Source organism: Ascaphus truei, chromosome 5 (genome assembly GCF_040206685.1).
Source record: "Ascaphus truei isolate aAscTru1 chromosome 5, aAscTru1.hap1, whole genome shotgun sequence".
In the NCBI taxonomy this organism is placed as follows: domain Eukaryota; kingdom Metazoa; phylum Chordata; class Amphibia; order Anura; family Ascaphidae; genus Ascaphus; species Ascaphus truei.
In genome coordinates, this window is record NC_134487.1 from 230226105 (window position 1) to 230251617 (window position 25513).

Sequence of the window (25513 nt, forward strand, 5' to 3'; positions counted from 1 at the left end):
AAGTCTGTGGTTCCGAGAGGGGATAACCAGGCTCACTAATAAAGGTCAAGCCACTTGGCTGCCAGAATGGCCTGCTTCAGCACAGACCAGAAAGGCATTGTGATAAGCGTATCCCCGGTATAGTCAGGGGTTAATGGGAGTCGTCCCCGTCCCCCCAGTATACGGCCAGAACCATGGAACCTGTACTTGTGGGTCGGACTGTCTCCAACCAGCCATAATGTTGTGAGAGTGAAATTATGTCTAAGTCCAGCTTTGGTACATTAGAAGCAACTCTGAAACTTAACCTAAGCGTTTTTCGAAGCTACTTTTTGGCTAACTTCTTATAGGAAGGTCTAGGAGCTCTGAAAATGAACGTGCGCGTCTTTCACTCTTCCCGAGGGACTTAGAAGAATTTTGTGATAATTTTTATTAAAATGGTGTATAAGGGTATATATATAAATATATTTTATGCACTGTATATGCGCTGGCGATTTCTAAGTCTGTGGTTCCGAGAGGGGGTAACCAGGCTCACTAATAAAGGTCAAGCCACTTGGCTGCCAGAATGCCCTGCTTCAGCACAGACCAGAAAGGCATTGTGATAAGCGTATCCCCGGTATAGTCAGGGGTTAATGGGAGTCCCCCCCGTCCCCCCAGTTTACGCCCAGAACCATGGACCCGGTACTTGTGGTTCGGACTGTCTCCAACCAGCCATAATGTTGTGAGAGTGAAATTATGTCTAAGTCCAGCTTTGGTACATTAGAAGCAACTCTGAAACTTAACCTAAGCGTTTTTCGAAGCTACTTTTTGGCTAACTTCTTATAGGAAGGTCTAGGAGCTCTGAAAATGAACGTGCGCGTCTTTCACTCTTCCCGAGGGACTTAGAAGAATTTTGTGATAATTTTTATTAAAATGGTGTATAAGGGTATATATATAAATATATTTTATGCACTGTATATGAGCTGGCGATTTCTAAGTCTGTGGTTCCGAGAGGGGGTAACCAGGCTCACTAATAAAGGTCAAGCCACTTGGCTGCCAGAATGCCCTGCTTCAGCACAGACCAGAAAGGCATTGTGATAAGCGTATCCCCGGTATAGTCAGGGGTTAATGGGAGTCGTCCCCGTCCCCCCAGTATACGGCCAGAACCATGGACCCGGTACTTGTGGTTCGGACTGTCTCCAACCAGCCATAATGTTGTGAGAGTGAAATTATGTCTAAGTCCAGCTTTGGTACATTAGAAGCAACTCTGAAACTTAACCTAAGCGTTTTTCGAAACTACTTTTTGGCTAACTTCTTATAGGAAGGTCTAGGAGCTCTGAAAATGAACGTGCGCGTCTTTCACTCTTCCCGAGGGACTTAGAAGAATTTTGTGATATTTTTTATTAAAATGGTGTATAAGGGTATATATATAAATATATTTTATGCACTGTATATGAGCTGGCGATTTCTAAGTCTGTGGTTCCGAGAGGGGGTAACCAGGCTCACTAATAAAGGTCAAGCCACTTGGCTGCCAGAATGCCCTGCTTCAGCACAGACCAGAAAGGCATTGTGATAAGCGTATCCCCGGTATAGTCAGGGGTTAATGGGAGTCCCCCCCGTCCCCCCAGTATACGGCCAGAACCATGGACCCGGTACTTGTGGTTCGGACTGTCTCCAACCAGCCATAATGTTGTGAGAGTGAAATTATGTCTAAGTCCAGCTTTGGTACATTAGAAGCAACTCTGAAACTTAACCTAAGCGTTTTTCGAAACTACTTTTTGGCTAACCTCTTATAGGAAGGTCTAGGAGCTCTGAAAATGAACGTGCGCGTCTTTCACTCTTCCCGAGGGACTTAGAAGAATTTTGTGATATTTTTTATTAAAATGGTGTATAAGGGTATATATATAAATATATTTTATGCACTGTATATGAGCTGGCGATTTCTAAGTCTGTGGTTCCGAGAGGGGATAACCAGGCTCACTAATAAAGGTCAAGCCACTTGGCTGCCAGAATGGCCTGCTTCAGCACAGACCAGAAAGGCATTGTGATAAGCGTATCACCGGTATAGTCAGGGGTTAATGGGAGTCGTCCCCGTCCCCCCAGTATACGGCCAGAACCATGGACCCTGTACTTGTGGGTCGGACTGTCTCCAACCAGTCATAATGTTGTGAGAGTGAAATTATGTCTAAGTCCAGCTTTGGTACATTAGAAGCAACTCTGAAACTTAACCTAAGCGTTTTTCGAAGCTACTTTTTGGCTAACTTCTTATAGGAAGGTCTAGGAGCTCTGAAAATGAATGTGCGCGTCTTTCACTCTTCCCGAGGGACTTAGAAGAATTTTGTGATATTTTTTATTAAAATGGTGTATAAGGGTATATATATAAATATATTTTATGCACTGTATATGAGCTGGCGATTTCTAAGTCTGTGGTTCCGAGAGGGGGTAACCAGGCTCACTAATAAAGGTCAAGCCACTTGGCTGCCAGAATGCCCTGCTTCAGCACAGACCAGAAAGGCATTGTGATAAGCGTATCCCCGGTATAGTCAGGGGTTAATGGGAGTCGTCCCCGTCCCCCCAGTATACGCCCAGAACCATGGACCCGGTACTTGTGGTTCGGACTGTCTCCAACCAGCCATAATGTTGTGAGAGTGAAATTATGTCTAAGTCCAGCTTTGGTACATTAGAAGCAACTCTGAAACTTAACCTAAGCGTTTTTCGAAACTACTTTTTGGCTAACCTCTTATAGGAAGGTCTAGGAGCTCTGAAAATGAACGTGCGCGTCTTTCACTCTTCCCGAGGGACTTAGAAGAATTTTGTGATATTTTTTATTAAAATGGTGTATAAGGGTATATATATAAATATATTTTATGCACTGTATATGAGCTGGCGATTTCTAAGTTTGTGGTTCCGAGAGGGGGTAACCAGGCTCACTAATAAAGGTCAAGCCACTTGGCTGCCAGAATGCCCTGCTTCAGCACAGACCAGAAAGGCATTGTGATAAGCGTATCCCCGGTATAGTCAGGGGTTAATGGGAGTCCCCCCCGTCCCCCCAGTATACGGCCAGAACCATGGACCCGGTACTTGTGGTTCGGACTGTCTCCAACCAGCCATAATGTTGTGAGAGTGAAATTATGTCTAAGTCCAGCTTTGGTACATTAGAAGCAACTCTGAAACTTAACCTAAGCGTTTTTCGAAACTACTTTTTGGCTAACCTCTTATAGGAAGGTCTAGGAGCTCTGAAAATGAACGTGCGCGTCTTTCACTCTTCCCGAGGGACTTAGAAGAATTTTGTGATATTTTTTATTAAAATGGTGTATAAGGGTATATATATAAATATATTTTATGCACTGTATATGAGCTGGCGATTTCTAAGTCTGTGGTTCCGAGAGGGGATAACCAGGCTCACTAATAAAGGTCAAGCTACTTGGCTGCCAGAATGGCCTGCTTCAGCACAGACCAGAAAGGCATTGTGATAAGCGTATCCCCGGTATAGTCAGGGGTTAATGGGAGTCGTCCCCGTCCCCCCAGTATACGGCCAGAACCATGGACCCTGTACTTGTGGGTCGGACTGTCTCCAACCAGTCATAATGTTGTGAGAGTGAAATTATGTCTAAGTCCAGCTTTGGTACATTAGAAGCAACTCTGAAACTTAACCTAAGCGTTTTTCGAAGCTACTTTTTGGCTAACTTCTTATAGGAAGGTCTAGGAGCTCTGAAAATGAATGTGCGCGTCTTTCACTCTTCCCGAGGGACTTAGAAGAATTTTGTGATATTTTTTATTAAAATGGTGTATAAGGGTATATATATAAATATATTTTATGCACTGTATATGAGCTGGCGATTTCTAAGTCTGTGGTTCCGAGAGGGGGTAACCAGGCTCACTAATAAAGGTCAAGCCACTTGGCTGCCAGAATGCCCTGCTTCAGCACAGACCAGAAAGGCATTGTGATAAGCGTATCCCCGGTATAGTCAGGGGTTAATGGGAGTCCCCCCCGTCCCCCCAGTATACGGCCAGAACCATGGACCCGGTACTTGTGGTTCGGACTGTCTCCAACCAGCCATAATGTTGTGAGAGTGAAATTATGTCTAAGTCCAGCTTTGGTACATTAGAAGCAACTCTGAAACTTAACCTAAGCGTTTTTCGAAACTACTTTTTGGCTAACCTCTTATAGGAAGGTCTAGGAGCTCTGAAAATGAACGTGCGCGTCTTTCACTCTTCCCGAGGGACTTAGAAGAATTTTGTGATATTTTTTATTAAAATGGTGTATAAGGGTATATATATAAATATATTTTATGCACTGTATATGAGCTGGCGATTTCTAAGTCTGTGGTTCCGAGAGGGGATAACCAGGCTCACTAATAAAGGTCAAGCCACTTGGCTGCCAGAATGGCCTGCTTCAGCACAGACCAGAAAGGCATTGTGATAAGCGTATCCCCGGTATAGTCAGGGGTTAATGGGAGTCGTCCCCGTCCCCCCAGTATACGGCCAGAACCATGGACCCTGTACTTGTGGGTCGGACTGTCTCCAACCAGCCATAATGTTGTGAGAGTGAAATTATGTCTAAGTCCAGCTTTGGTACATTAGAAGCAACTCTGAAACTTAACCTAAGCGTTTTTCGAAGCTACTTTTTGGCTAACTTCTTATAGGAAGGTCTAGGAGCTCTGAAAATGAACGTGCGCGTCTTTCACTCTTCCCGAGGGACTTAGAAGAATTTTGTGATATTTTTTATTAAAATGGTGTATAAGGGTATATATATAAATATATTTTATGCACTGTATATGAGCTGGCGATTTCTAAGTCTGTGGTTCCGAGAGGGGGTAACCAGGCTCACTAATAAAGGTCAAGCCACTTGGCTGCCAGAATGCCCTGCTTCAGCACAGACCAGAAAGGCATTGTGATAAGCGTATCCCCGGTATAGTCAGGGGTTAATGGGAGTCGTCACCGTCCCCCCAGTATACGGCCAGAACCATGGACCCGGTACTTGTGGTTCGGACTGTCTCCAACCAGCCATAATGTTGTGAGAGTGAAATTATGTCTAAGTCCAGCTTTGGTACATTAGAAGCAACTTTGAAACTTAACCTAAGCGTTTTTCGAAACTACTTTTTGGCTAACTTCTTATAGGAAGGTCTAGGAGCACTGAAAATGAACGTGCGCGTCTATCACTCTTCCCGAGGGACTTAGAAGAATTTTGTGATATTTTTTATTAAAATGGTGTATAAGGGTATATATATAAATATATTTTATGCACTGTATATGAGCTGGCGATTTCTAAGTCTGTGGTTTTGAAAGGGGGTAACCAGGCTCGCAAATAAAGGTCAAGCCACTTGGCTGCCAGAATGCCCTGCTACAGCACAGACCAGAAAGGCATTGTGATAAGCGTATCCCCGGTATAGTCAGGGGTTAATGGGAGTCCCCCCCGTCCCCCCAGTATACGGCCAGAACCATGGACCCGGTACTTGTGGTTCGGACTGTCTCCAACCAGCCATAATGTTGTGAGAGTGAAATTATGTCTAAGTCCAGCTTTGGTACATTAGAAGCAACTCTGAAACTTAACCTAAGCGTTTTTCGAAACTACTTTTTGGCTAACCTCTTATAGGAAGGTCTAGGAGCTCTGAAAATGAACGTGCGCGTCTTTCACTCTTCCCGAGGGACTTAGAAGAATTTTGTGATATTTTTTATTAAAATGGTGTATAAGGGTATATATATAAATATATTTTATGCACTGTATATGAGCTGGCGATTTCTAAGTCTGTGGTTCCGAGAGGGGGTAACCAGGCTCACTAATAAAGGTCAAGCCACTTGGCTGCCAGAATGCCCTGCTTCAGCACAGACCAGAAAGGCATTGTGATAAGCGTATCCCCGGTATAGTCAGGGGTTAATGGGAGTCGTCCACGTCCCCCCAGTATACGGCCAGAACCATGGACCCGGTACTTGTGGTTCAGACTGTCTCCAACCAGCCATAATGTTGTGAGAGTGAAATTATGTCTAAGTCCAGCTTTGGTACATTAGAAGCAACTCTGAAACTTAACCTAAGCGTTTTTCGAAACTACTTTTTGGCTAACCTCTTATAGGAAGGTCTAGGAGCTCTGAAAATGAACGTGCGCGTCTTTCACTCTTCCCGAGGGACTTAGAAGAATTTTGTGATATTTTTTATTAAAATGGTGTATAAGGGTATATATATAAATATATTTTATGCACTGTATATGAGCTGGCGATTTCTAAGTCTGTGGTTCCGAGAGGGGATAACCAGGCTCACTAATAAAGGTCAAGCCACTTGGCTGCCAGAATGGCCTGCTTCAGCACAGACCAGAAAGGCATTGTGATAAGCGTATCCCCGGTATAGTCAGGGGTTAATGGGAGTCGTCCCCGTCCCCCCAGTATACGGCCAGAACCATGGACCCGGTGCTTGTGGGTCGGACTGTCTCCAACCAGCCATAATGTTGTGAGAGTGAAATTATGTCTAAGTCCAGCTTTGGTACATTAGAAGCAACTCTGAAACTTAACCTAAGCGTTTTTCGAAACTACTTTTTGGCTAACCTCTTATAGGAAGGTCTAGGAGCTCTGAAAATGAACTTGCGCGTCTTTCACTCTTCCCGAGGGACTTAGAATAATTTTGTGATATTTTTTATTAAAATGGTGTATAAGGGTATATATATAAATATATTTTATGCACTGTATATGAGCTGGCGATTTCTAAGTCTGTGGTTCCGAGAGGGGGTAACCAGGCTCACTAATAAAGGTCAAGCCACTTGGCTGCCAGAATGCCCTGCTTCAGCACAGACCAGAAAGGCATTGTGATAAGCGTATCCCCGGTATAGTCAGGGGTTAATGGGAGTCCCCCCCGTACCCCCAGTATACGGCCAGAACCATGGACCCGGTAGTTGTGGTTCGGACTGTCTCCAACCAGCCATAATGTTGTGAGAGTGAAATTATGTCTAAGTCCAGCTTTGGTACATTAGAAGCAACTCTGAAACTTAACCTAAGCGTTTTTCGAAACTACTTTTTGGCTAACCTCTTATAGGAAGGTCTAGGAGCTCTGAAAATGAACGTGCGCGTCTTTCACTCTTCCCGAGGGACTTAGAAGAATTTTGTGATATTTTTTATTAAAATGGTGTATAAGGGTATATATATAAATATATTTTATGCACTGTATATGAGCTGGCGATTTCTAAGTCTGTGGTTCCGAGAGGGGATAACCAGGCTCACTAATAAAGGTCAAGCCACTTGGCTGCCAGAATGGCCTGCTTCAGCACAGACCAGAAAGGCATTGTGATAAGCGTATCCCCGGTATAGTCAGGGGTTAATGGGAGTCGTCCCCGTCCCCCCAGTATACGGCCAGAACCATGGACCCGGTACTTGTGGGTCGGACTGTCTCCAACCAGCCATAATGTTGTGAGAGTGAAATTATGTCTAAGTCCAGCTTTGGTACATTAGAAGCAACTCTGAAACTTAACCTAAGCGTTTTTCGAAACTACTTTTTGGCTAACCTCTTATAGGAAGGTCTAGGAGCTCTGAAAATGAACGTGCGCGTCTTTCACTCTTCCCGAGGGACTTAGAAGAATTTTGTGATATTTTTTATTAAAATGGTGTATAAGGGTATATATATAAATATATTTTATGCACTGTATATGAGCTGGCGATTTCTAAGTCTGTGGTTCCGAGAGGGGATAACCAGGCTCACTAATAAAGGTCAAGCCACTTGGCTGCCAGAATGGCCTGCTTCAGCACAGACCAGAAAGGCATTGTGATAAGCGTATCCCCGGTATAGTCAGGGGTTAATGGGAGTCGTCCCCGTCCCCCCAGTATACGGCCAGAACCATGGACCCTGTACTTGTGGGTCGGACTGTCTCCAACCAGCCATAATGTTGTGAGAGTGAAATTATGTCTAAGTCCAGCTTTGGTACATTAGAAGCAACTCTGAAACTTAACCTAAGCGTTTTTCGAAGCTACTTTTTGGCTAACTTCTTATAGGAAGGTCTAGGAGCTCTGAAAATGAACGTGCGCGTCTTTCACTCTTCCCGAGGGACTTAGAAGAATTTTGTGATATTTTTTATTAAAATGGTGTATAAGGGTATATATATAAATATATTTTATGCACTGTATATGAGCTGGCGATTTCTAAGTCTGTGGTTCCGAGAGGGGATAACCAGGCTCACTAATAAAGGTCAAGCCACTTGGCTGCCAGAATGGCCTGCTTCAGCACAGACCAGAAAGGCATTGTGATAAGCGTATCCCCGGTATAGTCAGGGGTTAATGGGAGTCGTCCCCGTCCCCCCAGTATACGGCCAGAACCATGGACCCTGTACTTGTGGGTCGGACTGTCTCCAACCAGCCATAATGTTGTGAGAGTGAAATTATGTCTAAGTCCAGCTTTGGTACATTAGAAGCAACTCTGAAACTTAACCTAAGCGTTTTTCGAAGCTACTTTTTGGCTAACTTCTTATAGGAAGGTCTAGGAGCTCTGAAAATGAACGTGCGCGTCTTTCACTCTTCCCGAGGGACTTAGAAGAATTTTGTGATAATTTTTATTAAAATGGTGTATAAGGGTATATATATAAATATATTTTATGCACTGTATATGAGCTGGCGATTTCTAAGTCTGTGGTTCCGAGAGGGGGTAACCAGGCTCACTAATAAAGGTCAAGCCACTTGGCTGCCAGAATGCCCTGCTTCAGCACAGACCAGAAAGGCATTGTGATAAGCGTATCCCCGGTATAGTCAGGGGTTAATGGGAGTCCCCCCCGTCCCCCCAGTATACGGCCAGAACCATGGACCCGGTACTTGTGGTTCGGACTGTCTCCAACCAGCCATAATGTTGTGAGAGTGAAATTATGTCTAAGTCCAGCTTTGGTACATTAGAAGCAACTCTGAAACTTAACCTAAGCGTTTTTCGAAGCTACTTTTTGGCTAACTTCTTATAGGAAGGTCTAGGAGCTCTGAAAATGAACGTGCGCGTCTTTCACTCTTCCCGAGGGACTTAGAAGAATTTTGTGATAATTTTTATTAAAATGGTGTATAAGAGTATATATATAAATATATTTTATGCACTGTATATGAGCTGGCGATTTCTAAGTCTGTGGTTCCGAGAGGGGGTAACCAGGCTCACTAATAAAGGTCAAGCCACTTGGCTGCCAGAATGCCCTGCTTCAGCACAGACCAGAAAGGCATTGTGATAAGCGTATCCCCGGTATAGTCAGGGGTTAATGGGAGTCCCCCCCGTCCCCCCAGTATACGCCCAGAACCATGGACCCGGTACTTGTGGTTCGGACTGTCTCCAACCAGCCATAATGTTGTGAGAGTGAAATTATGTCTAAGTCCAGCTTTGGTACATTAGAAGCAACTCTGAAACTTAACCTAAGCGTTTTTCGAAGCTACTTTTTGGCTAACTTCTTATAGGAAGGTCTAGGAGCTCTAAAAATGAACGTGCGCGTCTTTCACTCATCCCGAGGGACTTAGAAGAATTTTGTGATAATTTTTATTAAAATGGTGTATAAGGGTATATATATAAATATATTTTATGCACTGTATATGAGCTGGCGATTTCTAAGTCTGTGGTTCCGAGAGGGGGTAACCAGGCTCACTAATAAAGGTCAAGCCACTTGGCTGCCAGAATGCCCTGCTTCAGCACAGACCAGAAAGGCATTGTGATAAGCGTATCCCCGGTATAGTCAGGGGTTAATGGGAGTCGTCCACGTCCCCCCAGTATACGGCCAGAACCATGGACCCGGTACTTGTGGTTCGGACTGTCTCCAACCAGCCATAATGTTGTGAGAGTGAAATTATGTCTAAGTCCAGCTTTGGTACATTAGAAGCAACTCTGAAACTTAACCTAAGCGTTTTTCGAAACTACTTTTTGGCTAACTTCTTATACTGTAGGAAGGTCTAGGAGCTCTGAAAATGAACGTGCGCGTCTTTCACTCTTCCCGAGGGACTTAGAAGAATTTTGTGATATTTTTTATTAAAATGGTGTATAAGGGTATATATATAAATATATTTTATGCACTGTATATGAGCTGGCGATTTCTAAGTCTGTGGTTCCGAGAGGGGGTAACCAGGCTCACTAATAAAGGTCAAGCCACTTGGCTGCCAGAATGCCCTGCTTCAGCACAGACCAGAAAGGCATTGTGATAAGCGTATCCCCGGTATAGTCAGGGGTTAATGGGAGTCGTCCCCGTCCCCCCAGTATACGGCCAGAACCATGGACCCGGTACTTGTGGTTCGGACTGTCTCCAACCAGCCATAATGTTGTGAGAGTGAAATTATGTCTAAGTCCAGCTTTGGTACATTAGAAGCAACTCTGAAACTTAACCTAAGCGTTTTTCGAAACTACTTTTTGGCTAACTTCTTATAGGAAGGTCTAGGAGCTCTGAAAATGAACGTGCGCGTCTTTCACTCTTCCCGAGGGACTTAGAAGAATTTTGTGATATTTTTTATTAAAATGGTGTATAAGGGTATATATATAAATATATTTTATGCACTGTATATGAGCTGGCGATTTCTAAGTCTGTGGTTCCGAGAGGGGGTAACCAGGCTCACTAATAAAGGTCAAGCCACTTGGCTGCCAGAATGCCCTGCTTCAGCACAGACCAGAAAGGCATTGTGATAAGCGTATCCCCGGTATAGTCAGGGGTTAATGGGAGTCCCCCCCGTCCCCCCAGTATACGGCCAGAACCATGGACCCGGTACTTGTGGTTCGGACTGTCTCCAACCAGCCATAATGTTGTGAGAGTGAAATTATGTCTAAGTCCAGCTTTGGTACATTAGAAGCAACTCTGAAACTTAACCTAAGCGTTTTTCGAAACTACTTTTTGGCTAACCTCTTATAGGAAGGTCTAGGAGCTCTGAAAATGAACGTGCGCGTCTTTCACTCTTCCCGAGGGACTTAGAAGAATTTTGTGATATTTTTTATTAAAATGGTGTATAAGGGTATATATATAAATATATTTTATGCACTGTATATGAGCTGGCGATTTCTAAGTCTGTGGTTCCGAGAGGGGATAACCAGGCTCACTAATAAAGGTCAAGCCACTTGGCTGCCAGAATGGCCTGCTTCAGCACAGACCAGAAAGGCATTGTGATAAGCGTATCCCCGGTATAGTCAGGGGTTAATGGGAGTCGTCCCCGTCCCCCCAGTATACGGCCAGAACCATGGACCCTGTACTTGTGGGTCGGACTCTCTCCAACCAGCCATAATGTTGTGAGAGTGAAATTATGTCTAAGTCCAGCTTTGGTACATTAGAAGCAACTCTGAAACTTAACCTAAGCGTTTTTCGAAGCTACTTTTTGGCTAACTTCTTATAGGAAGGTCTAGGAGCTCTGAAAATGAACGTGCGCGTCTTTCACTCTTCCCGAGGGACTTAGAAGAATTTTGTGATATTTTTTATTAAAATGGTGTATAAGGGTATATATATAAATATATTTTATGCACTGTATATGAGCTGGCGATTTCTAAGTCTGTGGTTCCGAGAGGGGGTAACCAGGCTCACTAATAAAGGTCAAGCCACTTGGCTGCCAGAATGCCCTGCTTCAGCACAGACCAGAAAGGCATTGTGATAAGCGTATCCCCGGTATAGTCAGGGGTTAATGGGAGTCGTCCCCGTCCCCCCAGTATACGCCCAGAACCATGGACCCGGTACTTGTGGTTCGGACTGTCTCCAACCAGCCATAAAGTTGTGAGAGTGAAATTATGTCTAAGTCCAGCTTTGGTACATTAGAAGCAACTCTGAAACTTAACCTAAGCGTTTTTCGAAACTACTTTTTGGCTAACCTCTTATAGGAAGGTCTAGGAGCTCTGAAAATGAACGTGCGCGTCTTTCACTCTTCCCGAGGGACTTAGAAGAATTTTGTGATATTTTTTATTAAAATGGTGTATAAGGGTATATATATAAATATATTTTATGCACTGTATATGAGCTGGCGATTTCTAAGTCTGTGGTTCCGAGAGGGGGTAACCAGGCTCACTAATAAAGGTCAAGCCACTTGGCTGCCAGAATGCCCTGCTTCAGCACAGACCAGAAAGGCATTGTGATAAGCGTATCCCCGGTATAGTCAGGGGTTAATGGGAGTCGTCCCCGTCCCCCCAGTATACGGCCAGAACCATGGACCCGGTACTTGTGGTTCGGACTGTCTCCAACCAGCCATAATGTTGTGAGAGTGAAATTATGTCTAAGTCCAGCTTTGGTACATTAGAAGCAACTCTGAAACTTAACCTAAGCGTTTTTCGAAACTACTTTTTGGCTAACTTCTTATAGGAAGGTCTAGGAGCTCTGAAAATGAACGTGAGCGTCTTTCACTCTTCCCGAGGGACTTAGAAGAATTTTGTGATATTTTTTATTAAAATGGTGTATAAGGGTATATATATAAATATATTTTATGCACTGTATATGAGCTGGCGATTTCTAAGTTTGTGGTTCCGAGAGGGGGTAACCAGGCTCACTAATAAAGGTCAAGCCACTTGGCTGCCAGAATGCCCTGCTTCAGCACAGACCAGAAAGGCATTGTGATAAGCGTATCCCCGGTATAGTCAGGGGTTAATGGGAGTCCCCCCCGTCCCCCCAGTATACGGCCAGAACCATGGACCCGGTACTTGTGGTTCGGACTGTCTCCAACCAGCCATAATGTTGTGAGAGTGAAATTATGTCTAAGTCCAGCTTTGGTACATTAGAAGCAACTCTGAAACTTAACCTAAGCGTTTTTCGAAACTACTTTTTGGCTAACCTCTTATAGGAAGGTCTAGGAGCTCTGAAAATGAACGTGCGCGTCTTTCACTCTTCCCGAGGGACTTAGAAGAATTTTGTGATATTTTTTATTAAAATGGTGTATAAGGGTATATATATAAATATATTTTATGCACTGTATATGAGCTGGCGATTTCTAAGTTAGTGGTTCCGAGAGGGGATAACCAGGCTCACTAATAAAGGTCAAGCCACTTGGCTGCCAGAATGGCCTGCTTCAGCACAGACCAGAAAGGCATTGTGATAAGCGTATCCCCGGTATAGTCAGGGGTTAATGGGAGTCGTCCCCGTCCCCCCAGTATACGGCCAGAACCATGGACCCTGTACTTGTGGGTCGGACTGTCTCCAACCAGCCATAATGTTGTGAGAGTGAAATTATGTCTAAGTCCAGCTTTGGTACATTAGAAGCAACTCTGAAACTTAACCTAAGCGTTTTTCGAAGCTACTTTTTGGCTAACTTCTTATAGGAAGGTCTAGGAGCTCTGAAAATGAACGTGCGCGTCTTTCACTCTTCCCGAGGGACTTAGAAGAATTTTGTGATATTTTTTATTAAAATGGTGTATAAGGGTATATATATAAATATATTTTATGCACTGTATATGAGCTGGCGATTTCTAAGTCTGTGGTTCCGAGAGGGGGTAACCAGGCTCACTAATAAAGGTCAAGCCACTTGGCTGCCAGAATGCCCTGCTTCAGCACAGACCAGAAAGGCATTGTGATAAGCGTATCCCCGGTATAGTCAGGGGTTAATGGGAGTCGTCCCCGTCCCCCCAGTATACGCCCAGAACCATGGACCCGGTACTTGTGGTTCGGACTGTCTCCAACCAGCCATAATGTTGTGAGAGTGAAATTATGTCTAAGTCCAGCTTTGGTACATTAGAAGCAACTCTGAAACTTAACCTAAGCGTTTTTCGAAACTACTTTTTGGCTAACCTCTTATAGGAAGGTCTAGGAGCTCTGAAAATGAACGTGCGCGTCTTTCACTCTTCCCGAGGGACTTAGAAGAATTTTGTGATATTTTTTATTAAAATGGTGTATAAGGGTATATATATAAATATATTTTATGCACTGTATATGAGCTGGCGATTTCTAAGTCTGTGGTTCCGAGAGGGGGTAACCAGGCTCACTAATAAAGGTCAAGCCACTTGGCTGCCAGAATGCCCTGCTTCAGCACAGACCAGAAAGGCATTGTGATAAGCGTATCCCCGGTATAGTCAGGGGTTAATGGGAGTCGTCCCCGTCCCCCCAGTATACGCCCAGAACCATGGACCCGGTACTTGTGGTTCGGACTGTCTCCAACCAGCCATAATGTTGTGAGAGTGAAATTATGTCTAAGTCCAGCTTTGGTACATTAGAAGCAACTCTGAAACTTAACCTAAGCGTTTTTCGAAACTACTTTTTGGCTAACCTCTTATAGGAAGGTCTAGGAGCTCTGAAAATGAACGTGCGCGTCTTTCACTCTTCCCGAGGGACTTAGAAGAATTTTGTGATATTTTTTATTAAAATGGTGTATAAGGGTATATATATAAATATATTTTATGCACTGTATATGAGCTGGCGATTTCTAAGTCTGTGGTTCCGAGAGGGGGTAACCAGGCTCACTAATAAAGGTCAAGCCACTTGGCTGCCAGAATGCCCTGCTTCAGCACAGACCAGAAAGGCATTGTGATAAGCGTATCCCCGGTATAGTCAGGGGTTAATGGGAGTCGTCCCCGTCCCCCCAGTATACGGCCAGAACCATGGACCCGGTACTTGTGGTTCGGACTGTCTCCAACCAGCCATAATGTTGTGAGAGTGAAATTATGTCTAAGTCCAGCTTTGGTACATTAGAAGCAACTCTGAAACTTAACCTAAGCGTTTTTCGAAACTACTTTTTGGCTAACTTCTTATAGGAAGGTCTAGGAGCTCTGAAAATGAACGTGAGCGTCTTTCACTCTTCCCGAGGGACATAGAAGAATTTTGTGATATTTTTTATTAAAATGGTGTATAAGGGTATATATATAAATATATTTTATGCACTGTATATGAGCTGGCGATTTCTAAGTTTGTGGTTCCGAGAGGGGATAACCAGGCTCACTAATAAAGGTCAAGCCACTTGGCTGCCAGAATGGCCTGCTTCAGCACAGACCAGAAAGGCATTGTGATAAGCGTATCCCCGGTATAGTCAGGGGTTAATGGGAGTCGTCCCCGTCCCCCCAGTATACGGCCAGAACCATGGACCCTGTACTTGTGGGTCGGACTGTCTCCAACCAGCCATAATGTTGTGAGAGTGAAATTATGTCTAAGTCCAGCTTTGGTACATTAGAAGCAACTCTGAAACTTAACCTAAGCGTTTTTCGAAGCTACTTTTTGGCTAACTTCTTATAGGAAGGTCTAGGAGCTCTGAAAATGAACGTGCGCGTCTTTCACTCTTCCCGAGGGACTTAGAAGAATTTTGTGATATTTTTTATTAAAATGGTGTATAAGGGTATATATATAAATATATTTTATGCACTGTATATGAGCTGGCGATTTCTAAGTCTGTGGTTCCGAGAGGGGGTAACCAGGCTCACTAATAAAGGTCAAGCCACTTGGCTGCCAGAATGCCCTGCTTCAGCACAGACCAGAAAGGCATTGTGATAAGCGTATCCCCGGTATAGTCAGGGGTTAATGGGAGTCGTCCCCGTCCCCCCAGTATACGCCCAGAACCATGGACCCGGTACTTGTGGTTCGGACTGTCTCCAACCAGCCATAATGTTGTGAGAGTGAAATTATGTCTAAGTCCAGCTTTGGTACATTAGAAGCAACTCTGAAACTTAACCTAAGCGTTTTTCGAAACTACTTTTTGGCTAACCTCTTATAGGAAGGTCTAGGAGCTCTGAAAATGAACGTGCGCGTCTTTCACTCTTCCCGAGGGACTTAGAAGAATTTTGTGATATTTTTTATTAAAATGGTGTATAAGGGTATATATATAAATATATTTTATGCACTGTATATGAGCTGGCGATTTCTAAGTCTGTGGTTCCGAGAGGGGGTAACCAGGCTCACTAATAAAGGTCAAGCCACTTGGCTGCCAGAATGCCCTGCTTCAGCACAGACCAGAAAGGCATTGTGATAAGCGTATCCCCGGTATAGTCATGGGTTAATGGGAGTCGTCCCCGTCCCCCCAGTATACGGCCAGAACCATGGACCCGGTACTTGTGGTTCGGACTGTCTCCAACCAGCCATAATGTTGTGAGAGTGAAATTATGTCTAAGTCCAGCTTTGGTACATTAGAAGCAACTCTGAAACTTAACCTAAGCGTTTTTCGAAACTACTTTTTGGCTAACTTCTTATAGGAAGGTCTAGGAGATCTGAAAATGAACGTGAGCGTCTTTCACTCTTCCCGAGGGACTTAGAAGAATTTTGTGATATTTTTTATTAAAATGGTGTATAAGGGTATATATATAAATATATTTTATGCACTGTATATGAGCTGGCGATTTCTAAGTCTGTGGTTCCGAGAGGGGGTAACCAGGCTCACTAATAAAGGTCAAGCCACTTGGCTGCCAGAATGCCCTGCTTCAGCACAGACCAGAAAGGCATTGTGATAAGCGTATCCCCGGTATAGTCAGGGGTTAATGGGAGTCGTCCCCGTCCCCCCAGTATACGCCCAGAACCATGGACCCGGTACTTGTGGTTCGGACTGTCTCCAACCAGCCATAATGTTGTGAGAGTGAAATTATGTCTAAGTCCAGCTTTGGTACATTAGAAGCAACTCTGAAACTTAACCTAAGCGTTTTTCGAAACTACTTTTTGGCTAACCTCTTATAGGAAGGTCTAGGAGCTCTGAAAATGAACGTGCGCGTCTTTCACTCTTCCCGAGGGACTTAGAAGAATTTTGTGATATTTTTTATTAAAATGGTGTATAAGGGTATATATATAAATATATTTTATGCACTGTATATGAGCTGGCGATTTCTAAGTCTGTGGTTCCGAGAGGGGGTAACCAGGCTCACTAATAAAGGTCAAGCCACTTGGCTGCCAGAATGCCCTGATTCAGCACAGACCAGAAAGGCATTGTGATAAGCGTATCCCCGGTATAGTCAGGGGTTAATGGGAGTCCCCCCCGTCCCCCCAGTATACGGCCAGAACCATGGACCCGGTACTTGTGGTTCGGACTGTCTCCAACCAGCCATAATGTTGTGAGAGTGAAATTATGTCTAAGTCCAGCTTTGGTACATTAGAAGCAACTCTGAAACTTAACCTAAGCGTTTTTCGAAACTACTTTTTGGCTAACCTCTTATAGGAAGGTCTAGGAGCTCTGAAAATGAACGTGCGCGTCTTTCACTCTTCCCGAGGGACTTAGATGAATTTTGTGATATTTTTTATTAAAATGGTGTATAAGGGTATATATATAAATATATTTTATGCACTGTATATGAGCTGGCGATTTCTAAGTCTGTGGTTCCGAGAGGGGGTAACCAGGCTCACTAATAAAGGTCAAGCCACTTGGCTGCCAGAATGCCCTGCTTCAGCACAGACCAGAAAGGCATTGTGATAAGCGTATCCCCGGTATAGTCAGGGGTTAATGGGAGTCGTCCCCGTCCCCCCAGTATACGCCCAGAACCATGGACCCGGTACTTGTGGTTCGGACTGTCTCCAACCAGCCATAATGTTGTGAGAGTGAAATTATGTCTAAGTCCAGCTTTGGTACATTAGAAGCAACTCTGAAACTTAACCTAAGCGTTTTTCGAAACTACTTTTTGGCTAACCTCTTATAGGAAGGTCTAGGAGCTCTGAAAATGAACGTGCGCGTCTTTCACTCTTCCCGAGGTACTTAGAAGAATTTTGTGATATTTTTTATTAAAATGGTGTATAAGGGTATATATATAAATATATTTTATGCACTGTATATGAGCTGGCGATTTCTAAGTCTGTGGTTCCGAGAGGGGGTAACCAGGCTCACTAATAAAGGTCAAGCCACTTGGCTGCCAGAATGCCCTGATTCAGCACAGACCAGAAAGGCATTGTGATAAGCGTATCCCCGGTATAGTCAGGGGTTAATGGGAGTCCCCCCCGTCCCCCCAGTATACGGCCAGAACCATGGACCCGGTACTTGTGGTTCGGACTGTCTCCAACCAGCCATAATGTTGTGAGAGTGAAATTATGTCTAAGTCCAGCTTTGGTACATTAGAAGCAACTCTGAAACTTAACCTAAGCGTTTTTCGAAACTACTTTTTGGCTAACCTCTTATAGGAAGGTCTAGGAGCTCTGAAAATGAACGTGCGCGTCTTTCACTCTTCCCGAGGGACTTAGAAGAATTTTGTGATATTTTTTATTAAAATGGTGTATAAGGGTATATATATAAATATATTTTATGCACTGTATATGAGCTGGCGATTTCTAAGTCTGTGGTTCCGAGAGGGGATAACCAGGCTCACTAATAAAGGTCAAGCCACTTGGCTGCCAGAATGGCCTGCTTCAGCACAGACCAGAAAGGCATTGTGATAAGCGTATCCCCGGTATAGTCAGGGGTTAATGGGAGTCGTCCCCGTCCCCCCAGTATACGGCCAGAACCATGGACCCTGTACTTGTGGGTCGGACTGTCTCCAACCAGCCATAATGTTGTGAGAGTGAAATTATGTCTAAGTCCAGCTTTGGTACATTAGAAGCAACTCTGAAACTTAACCTAAGCGTTTTTCGAAGCTACTTTTTGGCTAACTTCTTATAGGAAGGTCTAGGAGCTCTGAAAATGAACGTGCGCGTCTTTCACTCTTCCCGAGGGACTTAGAAGAATTTTGTGATATTTTTTATTAAAATGGTGTATAAGGGTATATATATAAATATATTTTATGCACTGTATATGAGCTGGCGATTTCTAAGTCTGTGGTTCCGAGAGGGGGTAACCAGGCTCACTAATAAAGGTCAAGCCACTTGGCTGCCAGAATGCCCTGCTTCAGCACAGACCAGAAAGGCATTGTGATAAGCGTATCCCCGGTATAGTCAGGGGTTAATGGGAGTCGTCCCCGTCCCCCCAGTATACGGCCAGAACCATGGACCCGGTACTTGTGGTTCGGACTGTCTCCAACCAGCCATAATGTTGTGAGAGTGAAATTATGTCTAAGTCCAGCTTTGGTACATTAGAAGAAACTCTGAAACTTAACCTAAGCGTTTTTCGAAGCTACTTTTTGGCTAACTTCTTATAGGAAGGTCTAGGAGCTCTGAAAATGAACGTGCGCGTCTTTCACTCTTCCCGAGGGACTTAGAAGAATTTTGTGATATTTTTTATTAAAATGGTGTATAAGGGTATATATATAAATATATTTTATGCACTGTATATGAGCTGGCGATTTCTAAGTCTGTGGTTCCGAGAGGGGATAACCAGGCTCACTAATAAAGGTCAAGCCACTTGGCTGCCAGAATGGCCTGCTTCAGCACAGACCAGAAAGGCATTGTGATAAGCGTATCCCCGGTATAGTCAGGGGTTAATGGGAGTCGTCCCCGTCCCCCCAGTATACGGCCAGAACCATGGACCCTGTACTTGTGGGTCGGACTGTCTCCAACCAGCCATAATGTTGTGAGAGTGAAATTATGTCTAAGTCCAGCTTTGGTACATTAGAAGCAACTCTGAAACTTAACCTAAGCGTTTTTCGAAGCTACTTTTTGGCTAACTTCTTATAGGAAGGTCTAGGAGCTCTGAAAATGAACGTGCGCGTCTTTCACTCTTCCCGAGGGACTTAGAAGAATTTTGTGATATTTTTTATTAAAATGGTGTATAAGGGTATATATATAAATATATTTTATGCACTGTATATGAGCTGGCGATTTCTAAGTCTGTGGTTCCGAGAGGGGGTAACCAGGCTCACTAATAAAGGTCAAGCCACTTGGCTGCCAGAATGCCCTGCTTCAGCACAGACCAGAAAGGCATTGTGATAAGCGTATCCCCGGTATAGTCAGGGGTTAATGGGAGTCGTCCCCGTCCCCCCAGTATACGCCCAGAACCATGGACCCGGTACTTGTGGTTCGGACTGTCTCCAACCAGCCATAATGTTGTGAGAGTGAAATTATGTCTAAGTCCAGCTTTGGTACATTAGAAGCAACTCTGAAACTTAACCTAAGCGTTTTTCGAAACTACTTTTTGGCTAACCTCTTATAGGTAGGTCTAGGAGCTCTGAAAATGAACGTGCGCGTCTTTCACTCTTCCCGAGGGACTTAGAAGAATTTTGTGATATTTTTTATTAAAATGGTGTATAAGGGTATATATATAAATATATTTTATGCACTGTATATGAGCTGGCGATTTCTAAGTCTGTGGTTCCGAGAGGGGGTAACCAGGCTCACTAATAAAGGTCAAGCCACTTGGCTGCCAGAATGCCCTGCTTCAGCACAGACCAGAAAGGCATTGTGATAAGCGTATCCCCGGTATAGTCAGGGGTTAATGGGAGTCGTCCCCGTCCCCCCAGTATACGGCCAGAACCATGGACCCGGTACTTGTGGTTCGGACTGTCTCCAACCAGCCATAATGTTGTGAGAGTGAAATTATGTCTAAGTCCAGCTTTGGTACATTAGAAGCAACTCTGAAACTTAACCTAAGCGTTTTTCGAAACTACTTTTTGGCTAACTTCTTATAGGAAGGTCTATGAGCTCTGAAAATGAACGTGCGCGTCTTTCACACTTCCCGAGGGACTTAGAAGAATTTTGTGATATTTTTTATTAAAATGGTGTATAAGGGTATATATATAAATATATTTTATGCACTGTATATGAGCTGGCGATTTCTAAGTCTGTGGTTCCGAGAGGGGGTAACCAGGCTCACTAATAAAGGTCAAGTCACTTGGCTGCCAGAATGCCCTGATTCAGCACAGACCAGAAAGGCATTGTGATAAGCGTATCCCCGGTATAGTCAGGGGTTAATGGGAGTCCCCCCCGTCCCCCCAGTATACGGCCAGAACCATGGACCCGGTACTTGTGGTTCGGACTGTCTCCAACCAGCCATAATGTTGTGAGAGTGAAATTATGTCTAAGTCCAGCTTTGGTACATTAGAAGCAACTCTGAAACTTAACCTAAGCGTTTTTCGAAACTACTTTTTGGCTAACCTCTTATAGGAAGGTCTAGGAGCTCTGAAAATGAACGTGCGCGTCTTTCACTCTTCCCGAGGGACTTAGATGAATTTTGTGATATTTTTTATTAAAATGGTGTATAAGGGTATATATATAAATATATTTTATGCACTGTATATGAGCTGGCGATTTCTAAGTCTGTGGTTCCGAGAGGGGGTAACCAGGCTCACTAATAAAGGTCAAGCCACTTGGCTGCCAGAATGCCCTCCTTCAGCACAGACCAGAAAGGCATTGTGATAAGCGTATCCCCGGTATAGTCAGGGGTTAATGGGAGTCGTCCCCTTCCCCCCAGTATACGGCCAGAACCATGGACCCGGTACTTGTGGTTCGGACTGTCTCCAACCAGCCATAATGTTGTGAGAGTGAAATTATGTCTAAGTCCAGCTTTGGTACATTAGAAGCAACTCTGAAACTTAACCTAAGCGTTTTTCGAAACTACTTTTTGGCTAACTTCTTATAGGAAGGTCTAGGAGCTCTGAAAATGAACGTGCGCGTCTTTCACTCTTCCCGAGGGACATAGAAGAATTTTGTGATATTTTTTATTAAAATGGTGTATAAGGGTATATATATAAATATATTTTATGCACTGTATATGAGCTGGCGATTTCTAAGTCTGTGGTTCCGAGAGGGGGTAACCAGGCTCACTTATAAAGGTCAAGCCACTTGGCTGCCAGAATGCCCTGCTTCAGCACAGACCAGAAAGGCATTGTGATAAGCGTATCCCCGGTATAGTCAGGGGTTAATGGGAGTCCCCCCCGTTCCCCCAGTATACGGCCAGAACCATGGACCCGGTACTTGTGGTTCGGACTGTCTCCAACCAGCCATAATGTTGTGAGAGTGAAATTATGTCTAAGTCCAGCTTTGGTACATTAGAAGCAACTCTGAAACTTAACCTAAGCGTTTTTCGAAGCTACTTTTTGGCTAACCTCTTATAGGAAGGTCTAGGAGCTCTGAAAATGAACGTGCGCGTCTTTCACTCTTCCTGAGGGACTTAGAAGAATTTTGTGATATTTTTTATTAAAATGGTGTATAAGGGTATATATATAAATATATTTTATGCACTGTATATGAGCTGGCGATTTCTAAGTCTGTGGTTCCGAGGGGGGATAACCAGGCTCACTAATAAAGGTCAAGCCACTTGGCTGCCAGAATGGCCTGCTTCAGCACAGACCAGAAAGGCATTGTGATAAGCGTATCCCCGGTATAGTCAGGGGTTAATGGGAGTCGTCCCCGTCCCCCCAGTATACGGCCAGAACCATGGACCCTGTACTTGTGGGTCGGACTGTCTCCAACCAGCCATAATGTTGTGAGAGTGAAATTATGTCTAAGTCCAGCTTTGGTACATTAGAAGCAACTCTGAAACTTAACCTAAGCGTTTTTCGAAGCTACTTTTTGGCTAACTTCTTATAGGAAGGTCTAGGAGCTCTGAAAATGAACGTGCGCGTCTTTCACTCTTCCCGAGGGACTTAGAAGAATTTTGTGATATGTTTTATTAAAATGGTGTATAAGGGTATATATATAAATATATTTTATGCACTGTATATGAGCTGGCGATTTCTAAGTCTGTGGTTCCGAGAGGGGGTAACCAGGCTCACTAATAAAGGTCAAGCCACTTGGCTGCCAGAATGCCCTGCTTCAGCACAGACCAGAAAGGCATTGTGATAAGCGTATCCCCGGTATAGTCAGGGGTTAATGGGAGTCGTCCCCGTCCCCCCAGTATACGCCCAGAACCATGGACCCGGTACTTGTGGTTCGGACTGTCTCCAACCAGCCATAATGTTGTGAGAGTGAAATTATGTCTAAGTCCAGCTTTGGTACATTAGAAGCAACTCTGAAACTTAACCTAAGCGTTTTTCGAAACTACTTTTTGGCTAACCTCTTATAGGTAGGTCTAGGAGCTCTGAAAATGAACGTGCGCGTCTTTCACTCTTCCCGAGGGACTTAGAAGAATTTTGTGATATGTTTTATTAAAATGGTGTATAAGGGTATATATATAAATATATTTTATGCACTGTATATGAGCTGGCGATTTCTAAGTCTGTGGTTCCGAGAGGGGGTAACCAGGCTCACTAATAAAGGTCAAGCCACTTGGCTGCCAGAATGCCCTGCTTCAGCACAGACCAGAAAGGCATTGTGATAAGCGTATCCCCGGTATAGTCAGGGGTTAATGGGAGTCGTCCCCGTCCCCCCAGTATACGGCCAGAACCATGGACCCGGTACTTGTGGTTCGGACTGTCTCCAACCAGCCATAATGTTGTGAGAGTGAAATTATGTCTAAGTCCAGCTTTGGTACATTAGAAGCAACTCTGAAACTTAACCTAAGCGTTTTTCGAAACTACTTTTTGGCTAACTTCTTATAGGAAGGTCTAGGAGCTCTGAAAATGAACGTGCGCGTCTTTCACTCTTCCCGAGGGACTTAGAAGAATTTTGTGATATTTTTTATTAAAATGGTGTATAAGGGTATATATATAAATATATTTTATGCACTGTATATGAGCTGGCGATTTCTAAGTCTGTGGTTCCGAGAGGGGGTAACCAGGCTCACTAATAAAGGTCAAGCCACTTGGCTGCCAGAATGCCCTGATTCAGCACAGACCAGAAAGGCATTGTGATAAGCGTATCCCCGGTATAGTCAGGGGTTAATGGGAGTCCCCCCCGTCCCCCCAGTATACGGCCAGAACCATGGACCCGGTACTTGTGGTTCGGACTGTCTCCAACCAGCCATAATGTTGTGAGAGTGAAATTATGTCTAAGTCCAGCTTTGGTACATTAGAAGCAACTCTGAAACTTAACCTAAGCGTTTTTCGAAACTACTTTTTGGCTAACCTCTTATAGGAAGGTCTAGGAGCTCTGAAAATGAACGTGCGCGTCTTTCACTCTTCCCGAGGGACTTAGATGAATTTTGTGATATTTTTTATTAAAATGGTGTATAAGGGTATATATATAAATATATTTTATGCACTGTATATGAGCTGGCGATTTCTAAGTCTGTGGTTCCGAGAGGGGGTAACCAGGCTCACTAATAAAGGTCAAGCCACTTGGCTGCCAGAATGCCCTCCTTCAGCACAGACCAGAAAGGCATTGTGATAAGCGTATCCCCGGTATAGTCAGGGGTTAATGGGAGTCGTCCCCGTCCCCCCAGTATACGCCCAGAACCATGGACCCGGTACTTGTGGTTCGGACTGTCTCCAACCAGCCATAATGTTGTGAGAGTGAAATTATGTCTAAGTCCAGCTTTGGTACATTAGAAGCAACTCTGAAACTTAACCTAAGCGTTTTTCGAAACTACTTTTTGGCTAACCTCTTATAGGTAGGTCTAGGAGCTCTGAAAATGAACGTGCGCGTCTTTCACTCTTCCCGAGGGACTTAGAAGAATTTTGTGATATGTTTTATTAAAATGGTGTATAAGGGTATATATATAAATATATTTTATGCACTGTATATGAGCTGGCGATTTCTAAGTCTGTGGTTCCGAGAGGGGGTAACCAGGCTCACTAATAAAGGTCAAGCCACTTGGCTGCCAGAATGCCCTGCTTCAGCACAGACCAGAAAGGCATTGTGATAAGCGTATCCCCGGTATAGTCAGGGGTTAATGGGAGTCGTCCCCGTCCCCCCAGTATACGGCCAGAACCATGGACCCGGTACTTGTGGTTCGGACTGTCTCCAACCAGCCATAATGTTGTGAGAGTGAAATTATGTCTAAGTCCAGCTTTGGTACATTAGAAGCAACTCTGAAACTTAACCTAAGCGTTTTTCGAAACTACTTTTTGGCTAACTTCTTATAGGAAGGTCTAGGAGCTCTGAAAATGAACGTGCGCGTCTTTCACTCTTCCCGAGGGACTTAGAAGAATTTTGTGATATTTTTTATTAAAATGGTGTATAAGGGTATATATATAAATATATTTTATGCACTGTATATGAGCTGGCGATTTCTAAGTCTGTGGTTCCGAGAGGGGGTAACCAGGCTCACTAATAAAGGTCAAGCCACTTGGCTGCCAGAATGCCCTGATTCAGCACAGACCAGAAAGGCATTGTGATAAGCGTATCCCCGGTATAGTCAGGGGTTAATGGGAGTCCCCCCCGTCCCCCCAGTATACGGCCAGAACCATGGACCCGGTACTTGTGGTTCGGACTGTCTCCAACCAGCCATAATGTTGTGAGAGTGAAATTATGTCTAAGTCCAGCTTTGGTACATTAGAAGCAACTCTGAAACTTAACCTAAGCGTTTTTCGAAACTACTTTTTGGCTAACCTCTTATAGGAAGGTCTAGGAGCTCTGAAAATGAACGTGCGCGTCTTTCACTCTTCCCGAGGGACTTAGATGAATTTTGTGATATTTTTTATTAAAATGGTGTATAAGGGTATATATATAAATATATTTTATGCACTGTATATGAGCTGGCGATTTCTAAGTCTGTGGTTCCGAGAGGGGGTAACCAGGCTCACTAATAAAGGTCAAGCCACTTGGCTGCCAGAATGCCCTCCTTCAGCACAGACCAGAAAGGCATTGTGATAAGCGTATCCCCGGTATAGTCAGGGGTTAATGGGAGTCGTCCCCTTCCCCCCAGTATACGGCCAGAACCATGGACCCGGTACTTGTGGTTCGGACTGTCTCCAACCAGCCATAATGTTGTGAGAGTGAAATTATGTCTAAGTCCAGCTTTGGTACATTAGAAGCAACTCTGAAACTTAACCTAAGCGTTTTTCGAAACTACTTTTTGGCTAACTTCTTATAGGAAGGTC